Below are 20,173 nucleotides of genomic sequence, written 5' to 3'. Positions count from 1 at the left end.
CTCTTTCATATTTTTCATCTTTAGTGTATAGGAATGCCAGAGATTTCTGTGCATTAGTTTTGTATCCTAACACTTTACTAAATTCATTGATTACCTCTCATAGTTTTTGAGTAGCATCTATAGCATTCTCTATGTATAGTATCATGTCATCTGCAAACAGTGACAGCTTTACTTCTTTTCTGATTTGGCTTTCTTTCATTTCTTTTTCTTCTCTGATTGCTGTGGCTAAAACTTCCAAAACTATGTTGAATAATAGTGGTGAGAGTGGGCAACCTTGTATTGTTCCTGATCTTAGTGGAAATGCTTTCAGTTTTTCAACATTGAGAATGATGTTGGCTGTGGGTTTGTCATATATGGCCTTTATTATGTTGAGGTAAGTTCCCTCTATGCCTACTTTCTGCAGGGTTTTTATCAAAAATGGGTGTTGAATTTTGTCAAAAGCTTTCTCTGCATCTATTGAGATGCTCATATGGTTTTTCTCATTCAATTTGTTAATATGGTTTATTATATTGATTGATTTCCATATATCAAAGAATCCTTGCATTCCTGGGATAAACCCTACTTGATCATGGCATTTGATCCTTTTAATGTGCTGTTGGATTCTGTTTGCTAGTATTTTGTTGAGAATTTTTGCATCTATCTTCATCAGTGATTTTGGTCTGTAGTTTTCTTTTTTTGTGACATCTTTGTCTGGTTTTGGTATCAGGGTGATGGTGGCCTCGTAGAATGAGTTTGGGAGTGTTCTTCCCTCTGCTGTATTTTGGAAGAGTTTGAGAAGCTTAGGTGCTAGCTCTTCTCTAAATGTTTGATAGAATTCGCCTGTGAAGCCATCTGGTCCTGAACTTTTGTTTGTTGGAAGGTTTTTAATGAGTTTCAATTTCAGTGCTTCTGATTGGTATGTTTATATTTTCTATTTCTTCCTGTTGCAGTCTCAGAAGTTGTGTTTTTCTAAGAATTTGTCCATTTCTTCCAGGTTGTCCATTTTATTGGCATAAAGTTGCTTCTAGTAATCTCTCATGATCCTTTGTATTTCTTCAGTGTCAGTTGTTACTTCCTCTTTTTCATTTCTAATTCTATTGAGTCTTCTCTCTTTTTTCTTGATGAGTCTGCTAATGGTTTTTCAATTTTATTTAACTTCTCAAAGAACCAGTTTTTCATTTTATTGATCTTTGCTATTGTTTCCTTCATTTCTTTTTCATTTACTTCTGATCATTATGATCTCTTTCCTTCTGTTAACTTTTTTTTTTGTTGTTGTTGTTGTTCTAATTGTTTTAGGTTGTTTATTTGAGATGTTTCTTGTTTCTTGAGGTAGGATTGTATTGCTATAAACATCCCTCTTAGAACTGCTTTTGCTGCATCCCATAGGTTTTGGGAAGTCATGTTTTCATTGTCACATGTTTCTATGTAGTCTTTTATTTCCTCTTTGATTTCTTCAGTGAACTCTTGGTTATTAAGTAGTGTATTGTTTAGCCTCCATGTGTTTGTATTTTTTACAGATTTTTTCCTGTACTTGATATCTAGTCTCATAGTGTTGTGGTCAGAAAAGATACTTGATATAATTTCAATTTTCTTAAATTTACCAAGGCTTGATTTGTGACCCAAGGTATGATCAATCCTGGAGAATGTTCCATGAGCACTTGAGTAGAAAGTGTATTCTGTTTTTTGGATGGAATGTCCTATAAATATCAATTAAGTCCATCTTGTCTAATGTGCCATTTAAAGCTTGTGTTTCCTTATTTATTTTCATTTTGGATGATCTGCCTATTGGTGAAAGTGTGATGTTAAAGTCGTCTACTATGATTGTGTTACATTGATTTCCCCTTTTATGACTGTTAGTATTTGCCTTAGGTATTGAGGTGCTCCTATGTTGGGTGAATAAATATTTACAATTGTTATATCTTCTTCTTGGATTGATCCCTTGATCATTGTGTAGTGTCCGTCTTTGTCTCTTGTCATAGTCTTTATTTTTAAGTCTATTTTATCTGATATGAGAATTGCTATGCCAGCTTTCTTTTGGTTTTCTTTTGCATGGAATATCTTTTTCCATCCCGTCACTTTCAGTCCGTATGTGTCCCTAGGTCTGAAGTGGGTCTCTTGTAGACAGCATATATATGGGTCTTGTTTTTGTTTCCAATCAGCCTGTCTATGTCTTTTGGTGGGAGCATTTAAACCATTTACATTTAAGGTAATTCTCAACATGTTTATTCCTATTACCATTTTCTTAATTGTTTTGGGTTTGTTATTGGAGGTGTTTTCCTTGTCTTGTGTTTCCTGTAGAGAAGTTTCTTGTTTTTGTTTCCAATCAGCCTGTCTATGTCTTTTGGTGGGAGCATTTAAACCATTTACATTTAAGGTAATTCTCAACATGTTTATTCCTATTACCATTTTCTTAATTGTTTTGGGTTTGTTATTGGAGGTGTTTTCCTTGTCTTGTGTTTCCTGCCTAGAGAAGTTCCTTTAGCATTTGTTGTCAAGCTGGTTTGGTGGTGCTGAGTTGTTTTAGCTTTTGCTTGTATGTAAAGGTTTTAGTTTCTCTTTCGAATCTGAAAGATTCTTGCTGGGTAGAGTAATCTTGGTTGTGGGCTTTTCCCTTTCATCACTTTAAATTTGTTCTGCCACACCCTTCTGGCTTGCAGAATTTCTGCTGAAGGATCAGCTGTTAACCTTTTGGGGATTCCCTTATGTGTTATTTGTTGCTTTTCCCTTGCTGCTTTTAATGTTTTTTCTTTGTATTTAATTTTTGGTAGTTTGATTAATCTGTGTCTTGATGTGTTTCTCCTTGGATTTTTCCTGTATGGGACCCTCTGTGCTTCCTGGACTTGACTGACTATTTCCTTTCCCATATTAGGGAAGTTTTCAACTATAATCCCTTCAAATATTTTCTCAGACCCTTTCTTATTCTCTTTTTCTTCTAGGACCCCTATAATTTGAATGTTTTTGAGTTTAATTTTGAGCCAGAGGTCTCTGAGACTGTCCTCAAGTCTTTTCATTCTTTTTTCTTTATTCTGCTCTGTGGTAGTTATTTCCACTATTTTATCTTCCAGGTCACTTATCCGTTCTTCTGACTCAGTTAAACTGCTATTTATTCCTTCTAGAGAATTTTTAATTTCATTTATTGTATTGTTCATCTATGTTTCTTTGCTCTTTCGTTCTTCTAGGTCCTTGTTAAAACTTTCTTGTATTTTTTCCATTCTATTTCCAAGATGTTGCATCATCTTTACTATCATTACTCTAAATTCTTTTTCAGGTAGACTACCTATTTCCTCTTCATTTGTTTGGACTGGTGGGTTTTTACCTTGCTCCTTCATCTGCTGTGTATTTCTGAGTCTTCTCATTTTGCATAACGTAACTGTGTTTGGGGACTCCTTTTTGCAGCTGTATGTTTGTAATTCCCATTGTTTTTGGTGTCTGTCCCCAGTGGGTAAGCTTGGTTAAGTGGGTTGTGTAGGCCTCCTGGTGGAGGCAACTGGTGCCTGTGTTCTGGTGGATGAACCTGGATCCGGTCTTTCTGGTGGGTAGGACCACATCTGGTGGTTTGTTTTGGGATGTCTGTGACCTTATTATGGTTTTAGGCAGCCTCTCTGCTCATGGGTGGGGTTGTGTTCCTGTCTTGCTAGTTGTTTGGCATGGGGTGTCCAGCACTGGAGCTTGCTTGTTGTTGAGTGGAGCTGGGTCTTAGCATTATGACATAGATCTCTGGGAGAGCTCTCACCAATTGATATTACATGGGGCCAGGAGGTCTCTGGTGGAGCAATGTCCTAAATTTGGCTCTCCCACATCAGAGGCTCAGTCCTGACACCTGGCCAGAGCAAGAAGACCCTGTCAACCACACAGCTCAGAAAAAAAGGGAGGAAAAAAGAAAGAGAAAGAGAAAGAAAGAAAGAATGAAAGAAAGAAAGAAAGGAGGAAGAAAGAAAATTTAAAAAAATAAATTAAAGTAAAAAAATCATTAAAATAAAATAGTAATTAAAAAAAAGAAAGAAAAGAGCAATCAAACCAATAAACACATCCAGCAATGATAACAAGCTCTAAAAGCTATACTAAAAAAATGACAGACAGATCCCTAGGGCAAATGGTAAAAGCAAAGCTACACAGACAAAATCACACAAAGAAGCATACACATACACACTCACAAAAAGAGAAAAAGGAAAAATATATATATATGTGTATATAAAAAGGAAGTGAGCAACTAAGTCAATAAACAGATCTACCAATGATAATAAACGTTAAATACTAAACTAAGATAAACATAAAACCAGAAATAAATTAGATGCAGAAAGCAAACCCAAAGTCTACAGTTGCTCTCAAAGTCTACCACCTCAATTTTGGGATGAGTCGTTGTCTATTTGGGTGTTCCACAGATGCAGGGTACAACAAGTTGATTGTTGAGACTTAATCCTCTGCTCCTGAGGCTGCATAGAGAGATTTCCCTTTTTCTTCTTTGTTTGCACAGTTCCTGGGGTTCAGCTTTGGATTTTGCCCTGCTTGTGCATGTAGGTGGCCCTCTGGCATCTGTTCTTCTCCCAGACAGGAGGGGTTTAAAGGAGCAGCTGATTAGATGGTTCTGGCTCACTTGTTGGGGGGAGGGAGGGGCACGGAACGCAGGGTGAGCCTGTGGTGGTAGAGGCCAGTGTGACGTTGTACTAGCCAGAGGCATGCCATTTGTTCTCCCAGGAAGTTGTCCTTGATTCATGGGACCCTGGCAGTGGTGGGTTGCACAGACTTCTGGGAGGGGAGGTGTGGATAGTGACCTGTGCTTGCACACAGGATTCTTGGTGGCTGCAGCAGCAGCCTTAGCGTTTCATGCCCACCTCTGGTGTCCTCACTGATAGCCATGACTCGTGCCCATCTTTGAATCTCATTTTAGGCAGTGCTCTGAATCCCCTCTCCTCATGCACCCTGAAACAATGGTCTCTTGACTCTTAGGCAGGTCCAGACTTTTTCCTGGACTCCCTCCCAGCTAGCTGTGGAGCACCAGCCCCCTTCAGGCTGTGTTCATACAGCCAACCCCAGTCCTCTTCCTGGAGTCTGACCACTGAAGCCCAAGCCTCAGCTCCCAGCCCCCAACCACCCCAGTGGGTGAGCAGACAAACCTCCCAGGCTGGTGAGTGCTGGTCAGCACCAATCCTCTGTGCGGGAATCTCTCTGCTTTGCCCTCTGCACCCCTGTTGCTGTGCTTTCCTCTGTGGCTTCGAAGCTCCCCCACACACACCTCCCGTCTCCACCAGTGAAAGGGCTTCCTAGTGCATGGAAGCTTTTCCTCCTTCACAGCTCCCTCCCAGAGATGCAGGTCCTGTCCCTATTCTTTTGTCTCTGTTTATTCTTTTTTCTTTTGCCCTACCTAGGCACGTGGGGGACTTCCTTGCCTTTTGGGAAGTCTGAGGTCTTCTGCCAGCATTCAGTAGGTGTTCTGTAGGAGTTGTTACACATTCAGATGTATTTTTGCTGTATTTGTGGGGAGGACAGTGATCTCCACATCTTACTTCTCCACCATCTTAAAAGTCCCCCAATGTTCTTTATTCTTACCTGTAGATTTCTTCACAGAGTATAGATATCAACAGAAAAATTTTAAAAAAAGAAGTATAGCCTATATGGCCCATATCTTTTACCTTATTTTTCTGCTTTATTTTTCTGCTTTAGCCATACTTCTTTGACTTATACCAAGACTCTACCTTTCTTTGCAAGAATATCCCTGTCCATATTTGAACTCTCTGTTCTAGAATGTTAACTATTTCTTGTGGAGCTGGCAGACAAGACCACAGAATTTAGGTAAATGCAATGTACTCTGCAGCTCTGTCATGATAGGGTCAACTCATCAGATCCAAGGTGGAAGCTACAGGCATCCTATTCTCTGTTAAATTTCCCTCAGAGAGTTTTTGCAAATCTTAATTATTTACAACCCAAGGATTACAATTTTCCCCACAAATATTGTAATAATAATATACATGTTTACTGAGTTCATACTATGAACATATTGTATTCATTTAGACCCCTTACACAAATTATCTCATTATACTTTATAAAAGTTCTACAAGGTAAATATGTCCTTCATTTTTCAAATAAGGAAAATGACACTTGGAGAAATTTCCCTAACCAACAAAGATGGTAAGTAAGTACTTCAGTAGTAATTTGAACACAAGACTAATTTTCACCCATGTCATTGTCACCCCTGTTGTTTCTACCATAACTGAGTAATTCAAACAATTCTACAGAGAAAAAAGTGGCACTGAAACTTAGAGTTATATATTTGTTTTTCAAAGCTAACTCATGATCTTAGCATCTTTTAACACATTTTGAAAACAAAAGATGTTTTGACATTACTTTAAAAGATGGTATTCAGTAAGAATTAGCATAGGCTAAATAAAAATGAATCAGGAATAGTTAAAAGTATTTTTATTTACCTAAGATTTGACCAAGATGGCCTTAATGTTTCTCTCAGCTTTACTTTAGTGAGCTTATCATTATAAATTCTTTCTCTAACACTTTGTGATATATGTAAATCTCTTATAAAGGCTCTAGCCAGTTGTACAACCCAGGAATTTCTTTCTCAAGGACCTGAGAGCCATCCCATTGAAATGGAATTATCCAGAAATATAGAAGCTGTATCTCTCAGTCTCTGTGGAGGGTAGGAGCCTGACTTTGATGGGTGCCAATAAGCAAACACAGATGGCCTAATCATAGAAAAAAACAGTTGCAAACTCAGCAATAACTTAATATCACGCATCCCATTGATCAACTTCCATCCTAATGTTCCATTACTTTTCCACTAGCTCACCCAGTGATGAAAAAAAAAAAAAGAACAAAAACCCCCCTCCCTTTTTGTCAGCAGTGTTCAGCCTGAACCCAACTCTGTCCTTTTCTCTCCTATTGCAATAGCATTGAATGAAGTCTTTCTTGCCTAATTTTGTCTGGTGCAATATTTGCTTTGATAGATTATATATGCAATTAAGGAAAACAATTTTCATTATGATAAATCCTTTTGAATTTGGGATTGATTGATAATGAATTAGGTGAAGTGTCTCAACTATCTAAAATGAAATTAATTGACCTTAGTAAAAAATTTCTGAATGTATATCCATTTCCCAATGACTTAATTTTTTTTATTTGTTTATTTTTTCCATAAGAACTGCTCCTTACTTAGAAATAGAGCCCCTCCAAACATGTTTGTAGATGAATTCAACATATATGAATCATGGTTCCTTGGACTTAAGGACATTTAACCTGAGATAGACCAAACAGATTCTCTTTCCTAAAGAAATTTAAAAACATAGAATATTAATTTATACAAGCACTAGAGCCCATAACTTATAGAACAAGGTCTGTGAACTATCAGCTAAATACAATATACCATGGACCAAAGAGAAGCAAATTGGAACAAATCATAGGGAGCTGGCACGATATTCTTTTGTTGCAGAGAATTATTAGCAGTGATTTATGTAAGAAGTATACACTTTTGAGGACCCCACTAATATTCTTCCACCTAGAGGACAGAGTTAGAGCAAAAGTAAGTTACAAAAATGGCTAATACTACCCCAGCTGGCTCAATCATGCTGGCTGGATTGGAGGTGAAGCTATTTCATCATGCAGTTATATTTTCTTTATCCTGATTATGGTTGTAAACTAAGAAGGCAAAGTCCTTTAAGGAAACTGTAAGTCTTTACAATTTCACATTTGTAATCAGAAGGGACATGGCAATGCAGAAAAAATATGTGCTGAGGAACCACAGACAAAAGTCCTACAGTAGTGTCTCATCGTTACCAGTGTTCTCCATGAATTAGACAGGAATACCCAAAGCTGAAGTAAAAACAGAAATCTAAGGTTAGGGTAATTCTTATGATAACACTGGTAAAATACTTTCAACAAAATCAGAAAATGTACTAAATTGAAGTTTTCCAACTGTTGACTGCTGAAACAAGTCCCTGTCTCCTTTCTTTACTCTCCTCAGGGAGAGAACTGCTGACTCATAAAAATAAAGCATGTATACCCAGTCCTCCCACTCAGGTGCCAAAAAGATTAAGAGTCTACAGGTAAACAGAGAAGAGATGCTTTTTGAGGCAAATAGTAACCCAGATGGAAATAATCTCATCCAAAGAAAATTTGGCAACAAAACAAAAAGTCAAAACCAAAACAAAGAAAAAGTTAAAATTTATTCCTACCAAAAAAAAATATATATATATATATATTTATACACACATATATATTATATATGGAGAGACTAATGTATAAATATGTCTATATAAAGACATAAAAAATAATGAAAGCCCAAAGTGTGAAAAAGAATAGGTAAGAGGACATTTTGAAACTGAAGAAATAAACTATAAATATCTTTTCAAGACAAGCATATTCTTCCATTTTATAGTTTTAGAATAATTTACTTACCCATTCTCTTATATACTGTGCCTTTTAGATTATGCTGGCATTTGTTTGTGTATTCTATCATAAACATAGTTATATTGAAGTTATTTATGTGTACATTTTTGCATTGTTCTGATTATTTCTTTTGGATATGGTTCCAAACAATAAATTAGTAGATAAAAGATGTAAATCTTTTGAATTACTGATACTTTGCAGCAAAATGCCCTTCAGAAATTACTGTCTACTACCTGTATAGAAAAGTAGCTCTTTCATTGAACTCTTTCCAGAATTGACCATTAAAAAAATTATTCAATATTTATTGAGTACCAAGTATATTTCAGATACCATGCTAGGTTCTGGGGCTGGATACAAAGATGATCAAGCACAACACAGAGGTAGTGTGCCCTAAAATAATAGGTCCAGGAACTATATCCAGCCATGAATAAACATGAGATTTACAGCATTGACCAAAAAGTACTAAAATAAAATGGATAGCACTATTTAGGATAAAAATAAAAGAAGCTGTCTCTCTGTACGTGTTTTTGCTAAGCAATTCCAGAAGATAGTGTACACATTCTTCTCTGTGTGGGGTAATGGTTAGTAAACTTCTATTGCTGGTTCCCTTTGGGAGACAATGTTATTTTCATAGGGAAATGGATCCCAAACAGTCAAATTCAAGGTGAACAAACAAGGAATCTCAATGGAAATTGCACTTTCCTTGTTCTCACAGAAGGAGAGGGTTATCATTTCTTCCAGTGGGCAGGAATTATCCTTTGAGAGACTGTAAAGATCAAAGGCCTCATCCAAGAGTGTTTCTTCTCCTGTCAAAAAAGAGCCACTCTATATATAAAATCTGAAATTAATTCTTTCAAGCAATCTTTTTTTAAACTATGATCAACTAGCAATTTAGTAAAATAATAAACTAATTTAGAGTAAGTAAAAATGAAAAATTATTTTTAAAACTATTAAAGTGAATCCGATTGCCTGGTATGCTCATACCAAAATAAGTCTTACATAATATCTGGGTATAGATTCTCATTCCCTTCTGTGAATTTACTAAATTTATGCATCTCAGCCATAAGGCATGGGTACAAACAGGTCTAAAATTAATAAGGAACTTTGGAAAATCTTTTAAACTGAATTGTCTCCATTGCTTCCCTTAGTAGTCTAATAGAAATTAAAATTTAAAAAAAGAAAGATTATTAGTGAATATGCTAAAAAAAACAGATAAGGATCCATTTGGGGTTAATATTTGATTATAATTCGAGGTTTGAATCAAAGTTTATTTTCTTATTGTTTTGTTCTGGTTTGGGTTTGCATATGGATTTAAAACAGCTCCAGCACCACTCATTTAATCTTTCCATTCTCCACCAAATTGCCTTTGCATCTTTCTTGAAAATCAATTTTATATATGTCAACCTATTTCTGAACTATATTCTGTTCCATTTATGTATTTGCTTACCTTTAAGCCAATGCTATACTGTACTATTTACTGAAGTTTGACTAATTATTGAATTCAGATAGTGTAAGAACTTCATATTTATCTTTAAAATTTGGCTATTTTAGGTTATTTGCCTATTCATATAAATTTTAGAATCAGTTTTTCAATTTCCATAATATTGTTCAACACTAAAAAGAAATTAGCTTTCAAGTCATGAAAAGACAAGGAGGAAACTTGAGTGCATATTACTAAGTAAAAGAAGTCAATGTGAGAAGGCTACATATTATGCAATTCCAACTATGTGGTATTCTGAAAAAGGAAAAAACTATGGAGACAGTAATATGATTAGTGGTAGCTGGGGCTTAAGTGGGAGGGAGCAATGAATAGGAGAAACCCAGAAAAATTTTAGGGCACTGAAACAGTTTTGTATGATGTTATAATGGCAGATATACGTCACTATAAATTTGTCCATACTCAAGAGTATACGACACCAAGAATCAACCCTCATGTAGTTATGGACTGGGGTGATAATGTTATGTCAGTGAAGGTTCATCAATTATAATAAATGTACCACTTTGGTGGGGGATGTTGATGATGGGAAAGGCTGTGCATGTGTGTTCATCACACCCAATTCCTTATTTAATTTTCACAGACATTTCAGGTAGTAAGTGCTATTTTTACCAACATATTTTTTAACAGATACCAAAGATTAAATTTAGTTCATTAATTAAAGATGGAACCAGAGGATATTACAACAGATTCGAAACAGGATAAAAGAATACACACATATGTAGGCAGTCAGGGATATTGAAATAAATGTGTTAACATATATATAAACCTGTTTTGGAGGGGAGGGATCAACCGTATCTGTACTGGATAAAATTAATTTGCATTTCTGTGAACAAGAATCATTTCCACTACTATCATTTTTCTATAGCTTGACAAAACATAAAAATGTTCAAAGAAAATGAAAGGCACAGATGACACAGAAGGGTGCACTAGATACTAAGTAATCTTTTTTGCCTATTTCAGAGTCTTTCACAATTTTTCCTGACAGTACTTTATGGTGTCTTCTATCAGTCAGTCCAATCATGAGATGGAAATCACACAGTAATTTGAACAAGAAAAGCTTAATATAAGCAATATTTAACTACAACCAGGACTGGGGTAACAAGAGATTGACTAGTAAGAGCAATTCAAGGGACTCTAAAGCATATAGGAAGACCAGCTATAAGGAACAGCTACAACCCTGGGACTGAGGTAGAGCACGCAAGGAAGAGGCACCCACCCCAGGGCAGAGATCCTGATTGTGCTGGAGAGGGCACAGCTTTGACTCACTAGATGGCACAGAAGCCATCATAATGCTGGTTGGCCTAATTTGCTGGAAATGCATCCTCTGTGGGGCTAGAGAAAGTTATTCATGGGAGATATCTCACTGAAGGCAATCTGCTACAAAATCATCCAAGAAGGTGCCAGGGAAGCTTCTGGCCACCGGGCGTTCTTGACTGCCACACACCACAGGAGCAGGACACTGGAAAAGGCACACACTCTGGAAGAGCCATGACCTAATGGATCCTCCTCCAGTGTCCACTTTAGAACAGTAATCACTCCCCATTTCCACTCAGTCTACTGACACAAGGACAGTCATTCCCCCTGACACAGGCCAAGGAAATGTTGTCAGAATTCAGGGTGAGTGAGCTATACTTCACAAGGGCCTAAATTTCTCTAAAGAGCTGCAAACTAGCTGACCATCCTCAAATACTCCAAGCAGCTCTCTGCCTCAAGCCTTCTCACCTTTTTCCCTACCAACACATGTTTTAAGCACATAATACCCACTCAATAATTATACATTAAATTGGATCAGAAATATAACTGTGTGTGTTGTGTGTATGTGTGTGAGTGTGTGTGTGTGTGTGTGTGTGTTATATTACGTTATTTGTATATCTCCAATTTCTGTGTTTTGTTTAGGAAATGGGTGGGTAATTGTAATTTTCATGCAGGCCCACATAGCTTGCATTCAATATGTAATTGTTCTATAAAGTGAGTTCCTGTACACAAAGATAAGGAGTTTCTTAATCAAAAGCTCTGGGGATAGTAAAAACAGAGGAACAAAAACAGAAGAATATGCCAAATTGATACTAAATCAGGAAACCAGATTCAAAGCAGCCATGATGTTATGATGTATGATGTATGATGTATATGATGTTAAATCATCATATTGTACGCTTTAAATATATACAATTATATTTGTCATTTATTCCTCAATGAATCTGGAAAACTAATTTTTGATTTTAGAAAATATAATTACTTTTCCAGAAATAATGTTACTTATGTTAAAATGCATCAATTTATGATTGTCATTTTTTCAAAGAATCAATAATTATTTTAAACTGTAAAATAAACAAAAACCCAAAAAGTCACATGGTTCAGAGAATTAGAACGTGGAATAAAGGTTCATTGAAATAAGAAAAGAAGAGCAAAATGATATGATAAAAAGTGAAGAGGAAGCTAAAGATACTTTGTTCATAGTTTGAATGATAATAATAATACCAGCAAACATTTATGCAGCCCTTATTATGTTCCATGCATTTTTTTTTAAAGCTCATTTAATTCTCCCAACAGTTTTGTGAAGCAAGTACTATGATTATCTCTGTGGAAGAGAAGAGGACAACAGATACAGAGGAAGCATGGATGACTGATGATTATTAATTACACTAAAATCTCCGACAGAGTGAAGTATTGTCTATAAACAAACAAAGGTCTTTGAGTTACTGATATAATTTAATACCTTCAGTGTTATCCAATGTCTTTGTGAAGAAAAACAGATACTTCTATAATTAAATGAAATCAATTATAGTGCTTTATAACAAGAAATTTTACTAAAAAAAATTAATACAATACTATAATGGCCAAATAACAACTCCCACTGCAAAACACTAAGAACTAATAAATGCAGAAAAATTACACACTTATCTATATACACTCATTTACATCTTTCCAGAAAGTTTACCTTTATACAAACACTTTACCACTTTATGAATATGAATTTTCAATTAAACATTTGGGAGAAGTATTAGATTTTCCATTCACTGCTCTATAGGAAATAAGTCACTGATGGGCATACAAAAAGAACAAAAACTATTTTAAAGCTAACTGCCATGCCTGTCTCTTCAGAAAACTTTTACTACTACACTGAGTCACAGTTTAATTTCTTCGGTGGACGAGAAGGATTGGGGTGATAATCACAAAGGTTTTCCAAAGCAAACTGTTATATATTAATTTCTTTTCACATAGAATCTATTAGCAAAGCAAGGTTCAAGAAAGTTTTTTGAGATTTAAGTTTTCATTTAGAAAGTTTCCAAAGAGCTCTACAAACATACCCTCCTAAGTCTGATGGATCTTTACTAGATATGGAAACAATACAGTGTTTTTCACATCCTTCTATGCTAAGAGTTTAGGGCACAGGGATCATTTAAAGCATAAATCCTTACATGAAGTTACTTATTCTAAATAATTATTAGACTTCATTTCTTCTACTGGTTGTTGAACACTTAATAAAACTAGTTGGAGATACAACAATTCTCTATTTCTCCTTCAGTTTCCATGTCATTTTAGTCTACATGCAATAGAAAGAAAGAATATATAAAAACATTTATCACAATACTTCATTAAGTTGAAAATATGCTAGCAGAGCACACTGCCATTTGTGGGGGGTTTTGTGTGTATGTGTAAAATTGATGCTGCTCGCTTCACTACAAAATATCTAGTAACTGAAATTGCAGCCCTGAACAAATGGACTTGTTTTAGCTTTACATTGGAAGGAAACAAGCCTGTGCATTCTCAATTCACAACTCCTTTTGGCTAAAAGGCCCAGACTTCATAATCAATGCATTATTTTGGTTTATATTGCTCTTTTTTCAGTTATTGAAGGTCTGATCATCACAGCACATAAAGAAGATATTAAGTTAATTTAAAGCTAAGCAACTGATGTACTAACTTATCATTTTATAAGGGTAAGCCTGACACTTGTGTGTCAGGCTTTGGAAAGTTGTGGCCATCTGGAGTAGCAGCATGAAATTTGGTCTCCATATTTGCATCAATGCAAAGGCTAGCCATATTTTCTGTTTCTAAACTTCCTCTCACAGGGAATTAGGCATACACATTCTCTGTAATCTTTTCACCTCTCGTGGTATGCATACATTGTAATAACATATGGGGGAAACATGAGAGTCAAAGCAATTATTTGTGCTTTCTGTCTTCATGGGCAATCCAAAGGGAAGTAAGAAACATTACAGAAATATCCACAGCATACACTTCTTTAGCTTCCTGGCTATTTCCATGCAGTCATCTTGCTGGTATCTTGCTATGGGTCAAATACTTTGAATTTCAATTAGTTAGAGCAATGCTTTTCAAAATATCTGTGGTAAAGGACCATTAAAAATATTCCAGTCTCTCAAAACTGATACATTATGAATTATAACAAAATAAACTACTATTTAAGTGGAAAACCTCTACAATACAGGCTCTATTTTGTTAGCATTAGATTCAACAGACATGAAATTATTTTGTCAGAGTGCTCTAAATATTTCTAGATGCTTACTTTCAATTTGGGCATTTACTTCAACCTTCTTGGTGTGTACTAGTATCTCACTGTGGTTTTCGTTTGTATTTTCCTGATGACATATTGTTAAGCATCCTTTAACGTGCTTATTGGTCTTTTGTAAATATTTTATCGTTAAGTGTCTATTCAAGTTGTTGGCATATTTTTTAAAAATGGATTATTATTGAATTATAAGTTTTTAAAAATATATTCTGGATACAAGTACTATGTCAGATACTTATGCTGTAAATAAGTTTCCCTGTTAGTGCCTTGTCTTTTTACTTTCATAATGATGTTTTTCACAGAGCAGAAGGTTTCTAATTGCATTGAAGTACAATTTATCAAGTCTTTATTTTAGGTTTTTCTTTTTTGTGTCCTAAGAAATGCTTGCCAAGCTCAAGGTCAAAAAGATTTTTTCTTATGTTTTCACCTGGAAATTTAATAGTTTTAGGGCTTGTATTTAGGGTTAAAGTTCATATCAATTTAAATTTTGTGAGATAAACATTGAGATTCACTTTTCTCCATACCTCTATCTAATTGTTCCAGTACCACTTGTAGAAGCAACTATTATTTCCCCATTTTATTATGTCAGCATTTTTGTCAAAACCCAACTACCATATACGTGTCTGTCTATTTTGAGCTTTTTATTCTATTCTGCTCATCTATTTGTCTCTTCCTATGCCAAGATTAGATTCTCTTTATTACTATGGCTTTAAATTGAGTTTTTATATCAGGCAGTGAAATCTTCCAAATTTGTTTTTCTTCTTTAGAATTGTTTTGACTATTCTATGACATTTACATTGCATACAGATTTCACAATCATTTGTCAAATTCTATAAAATAAAGTATTCTGGGATTTTTATTGGTCCTGTACTGAATTTATAGATCATTTAGGGGAGAATTGACAACTTAATATGAGTCCCAGTCTGTGCACATGACATGTTTCTCTATTTAGTAGTAGTTCTTTAATTTACCCCAACACAGATGTATAGTTTTAGTGTAGAGGCCTTGTACATAGTTTGCTAAATTAATACCTAAGCATTCCCTAACTTGGATGGTATTGTAAATTATATTTTTTAATTTTAGTTTCTAATTATTCATTGCTAGTATAAAGTAACACATTTTATTATTGTATATAAATCATGTATCCCTTTACCTAGTAAATTCATGTTTCTTATTTCTAGTAATTTTTAATAGATTATTTTGGATGTTATATACATTTAATTACTGGGGTTACTGTGTATTGCTGCCATATCATGCTTCAGTGAAAGTCTTCCCACCCAGATGCTGGGAATGCTCTTGGTAGTCAGTGTGCAGCTATCACTCTTTCAGAGAGTGCCTCAGTCGAAGGCAGTAAATTTGCCTGAAGATCAATCCCTTCCTGGATCAGTATAAAAGTTTGTCTACCTTGTCCCAACTCTAAAGTGGCATTCTAAGTCCACAGATCCCATGGGGTTACTTGAAACTTTGTTGTTTTTGTATCTCAGCATGGCTTCTCCCTCTACCCAATATTGTTTCTTTATCCTCCCCACCACAGATATTGATTACAGAGAAGTTTCTAAATAAAATCCCTACCTGCTAGTCTCCATCTCAGAGTCTGCAGGCAATCCAACCTGCAAGAGTGATCTTGTTTTCTATGAATTGAGGCTTTTCCTCTTCCTCTCTAAGCTTTGTGCCTTGTACTTCTTTTTCTTGCCTTGTTGCACATGCTAGGACAGCTAATGTTGACTTTAACTTGTGAGAGAAAATATTTCCAACCTTTTTTTTTTTCTTTTTTTGCGGTACGCGGGCCTCTCACTGCTGTGGCCTCTCCTGTTGCGGAGTACAGGCTCCGTAAGCGCAGGCTCAGCGGCCATGGCTCACGGGCCCAGACGTGGGATCTTCCCCGACCCGGGCACAAACTCGCATCTGCTGCATCGGCAGGCGGACTCTCAACCACTGAGCCACCAGGGAAGCCCGTGAGAGCAAATATACTTGTCGGTTTTTAGCAGCTTCCCTTTACCAAGTTAATCAAGTTCCCTTATATTGTTTATTTTCCAAGACATTTTATCATAAATGAGTTATTCAAAATATGTTGTTTAATTTCTAAATATTGGGGATTTTCCAGGTATATCTGTATAATTTATTGAGTGCTAGACTTGGTGAATGTTATGCTGTTGAATGTCTGGATGTATTTTCTTCCTTTAAAATGTGTTGACTTTTGTTTAGACAGCCAGTTCCTTGTGGATTAGCCCCAGGGTTTCAAAGTCTTATTTTGGAGGTTTGTTATAGAGGGGCCATAGCTTTTCCTCTAGGGAAAGTTTAACCTTACTATGAGATTATAATCTTTCTACAGATTCTACTGAATTATCTTAGTATTTAACATTTTTTCTCAATCTGCTTTGTTGGAATTCAAATGCCTACCCCATCCTGTGTGAGTTTTGGGCATTACTCACCTTATAACTTTTTAGTTTTCCATTGACTGACCTTATGGAGATTCTCCCTCTGAATTTACAGTCTAGGTTTCAACAAAAAATCAAGGCTACTCCATTCAGATTTCTGGACTTCATTCTCTGCTTTGCTTTATTTTCTTGGTACTGTGATCTGTAAATTATAGCCACTTCAGCCTCCTTCAACTTTATTTTCTGTTTCCCCAACTCAGTAAGATCACACTGTTATTCATTTCCCTTCTCTATGTCTGGATTTCCCCTCCCTATGCTACAGAACAGAAGTACCTCCAGGCAGAAAGCCAGTGATGTAGAACTTCTTGCTAATCCCAAGAATCACAGTTGTGTAATGTCTTTTATCCACTGTCTGTCTGAAAGCCTGAAAGCACTTGTTTATATGTGCTGTTCAGTTTCCTAGCTGATAAAGGGAATGTAAATCTGGTGCCAATCATTCCATCAAGGCAAGGAGAGAAAGTCTCTATATATTTTTAAAAATATATTTCTATGGGAGCTAGACACACACACACATTACTCACATGCACATGTACACACAATGCTTGAAAACTCTCTGGTTCTCAAAAATGAATCAAGAAAGAAAAAAATATGAACATATGGTGGTGCTAGAAAATTTTTATTGAGTAAGAGTTCTGGAGACTTGAAAAGATGAAAACTTGGAATTTGGAAGAAACACAAAATTATATCTGAGATTAGGGCAATAATTTAATTTCTGGGAAGTGTTCTCAGATATAACTATCAATGTGTGATAAAGTTTGTGTATATTTCTAACAGAATGAGGAAGGTCATGTATATAGTACTATATTTGATAGGGATTTAGGAAATGGAGAGATTGTTGGGATTTTTGTAGATATACAAAATCAATTCTTAAATCAATGCTTAATTCCATCAGTACCTTACTCAAAGTCTGTAGATTAATTTTTGTAATAGCTATCCTCACTGAAATTTAAGTTACATACAAATTTGATTCTTAAAAGCAATATTGGGAAGCAAAGAAGATGAAAAGAAAGTTTCATCTTCATCATTATCATTATTGTTATTATTACTCTTATCTAAAGGTCATGCCTTAGTCCTTCTTTACTTTTTCCTCACCTTTCTCATAACCCTCATGGAGCTTTCACACTCATTTTATTTTTAACACCTTTGACAAACTCTAACTCTATGAAGAGAGAGAGAGATACAAGAGTTATGACCCTTACTTCCAGAGTCTAAAATATAGTCTACTTGAAAGAACACATAAAATAACTCAAATGTTAGATTTTTTAAAAGCTGGCTTTATTTGGTTTCCAGCTGTGTTCTTCAAGTGGATCAGAGAGCAGAAAATTAATTGGTGCTTCTCTGAACAAAACAGTAGTGCCTATGGCTAGCTGCCCTTCCAGATCCTTGTAGCATTGGGTCTTATAATGCTATTATGTGAGTGTTCTCTGGTGGTGGCTGTCCTGGGTTATAACCTGATTTTGATAGCAACAATCCCTGATTCTTCAAAAGTCAAGTTTCAGACCTCATATATTTTCTGACATTGATGAAGAAAAGCTTCAGAGAACAGTCATGAAAGAATTTTCATTTTTAATAGCATATTTAGAGGTTTGATACCTAAAAATATAACTAAAACAATAATTGCCAACCTGAGGACAAGGCTGTTAGAATAAATTTTGCATATTTTACACTAAGATAAACAGAAAAACCAAGCAATTTTTATTTAACAAGCTATCCAAATCTGAAGCTAAGACTAGGATAATATAAACATCCACAGAATAGTATTTTTATGGCTCCTCCATAACCAACTCTTCCAAAATCCTAGCCATCTCTCAGAAATCTGATGCAAAAGCTCTGAAAGCCTTTTGAGTTTCTTGAGAATGGGGCTGGAGAAGGAAGGGGCAGTTGTGTCATACCTGCTCCAGAAACTGCTTTTCATAAAGCTACTCTATTCCTTATAATAATTGGCCTTAGGCACAAATTCCATTTTTCCTTAGATAAAAATACCACAAACCTATAAAATATATAAAAATTAAAATTAGGAGATCTGTGAGTTTGAGTAGAATTATACCGTCATTATGAGTATATGATATCATTTTATGTCTTTATATTTAACTGGAGGTATACTCTGAATAAAACACATTGGAGAATAAGAACAATAATTACTCTCTAAAATTGTCTGGGAAGTCATTACTTGCTGTGACACCCAGAGAATTTTATCTTCACCCTCTTCAGTTCTTCTAACTCTGAATTTGTTTGTCCTCATTTTTTTCCTTCTTCAGAATTCTCCTGCTTCACTTTGGCTGCTGATTTTCACTATAGTAGTCTTGCTGCAACCAAAATATTCTGTTCACTATTCCCCTGACCCACTTCAATTTTGTCCCTAATATACTATAACTTAGTAATACTCTATTTATCTAATTCTTGCTTTTTGTCCTAAACCAAAATAAATCCAGTATTTTTCTTATAATCATATGCAATCCACCCCAGTTTAAATGAATTGGCTAACTTCTGATCACCTCTAGCATTTATACATAGAAAACTGTTTGTGTTATGAATAGATATTTACAAGCTGTTGTTTCAAATCATGGAGATCAACCATTAGACATTTAAGTATTTCTGTGTCCTGTCTCCACAACTCTACTGTGTTCTTTAGAGAAGGAAAAATTAGCCCTTAATTCTTTAACTCACATTGCATATTTTGAAAAATCATTTTTATTTGATTTTTAAAATATCTGTTGCATCTTTATTTTACCCCATAACCCTAAGGCAGATTTTCTTTAATTAATGTTGAATTATGAAGAAATTTGGGGTTCATTATAGTTGTGACTAAATAAAATGATATGTAATAGGCCAAGGATTAAGGATACTTAATCTCTGCCCTCTAATATCTAGCTTTGTTTCCTGAGCTACTAATGGAAATTTTATTGAGAAACAAGGTGAAGAGGTACAAAGGAATATTTCATCACCCACAAGGCTTTAAATCCAAACACATATAGAGGTTTGTTGAGTTACTTAAAGAAACCCTTTCTTCTTGAACTGTCACGTCCATATAGACTAGAATAAAAGCCAGCAGAAAGGTTAAATTTTCCTACTTCCAACCCATTCTCAAAGATAATATGGTGTCTTACCAATTCAAGACAAGGGAAGGTATGATGGATTAGAGTGTAAATGCAGAGTCAAGGGAGAAGTGAAAGCGTTGGTCCCAAAGCTTCAATGAACATGGTGTATGCCACTTACTCCAGGTAAAAGTCACAGCAAAAATTGCAACAAAGCTAAACAGGGAAGAAAGACTTTTTTCAAGGTGATCACACTAGGAGAGAGAGATCTGTGCATAGTCTGAGCTCAGCTCTGCTGAAC

Source organism: Lipotes vexillifer, unplaced genomic scaffold (assembly GCF_000442215.2).
Source record: "Lipotes vexillifer unplaced genomic scaffold, Lipotes_vexillifer_v1.1 scaffold153, whole genome shotgun sequence".
Classification (NCBI taxonomy): domain Eukaryota; kingdom Metazoa; phylum Chordata; class Mammalia; order Artiodactyla; family Lipotidae; genus Lipotes; species Lipotes vexillifer.
Note: the sequence above shows the minus strand (reverse complement) of the source record.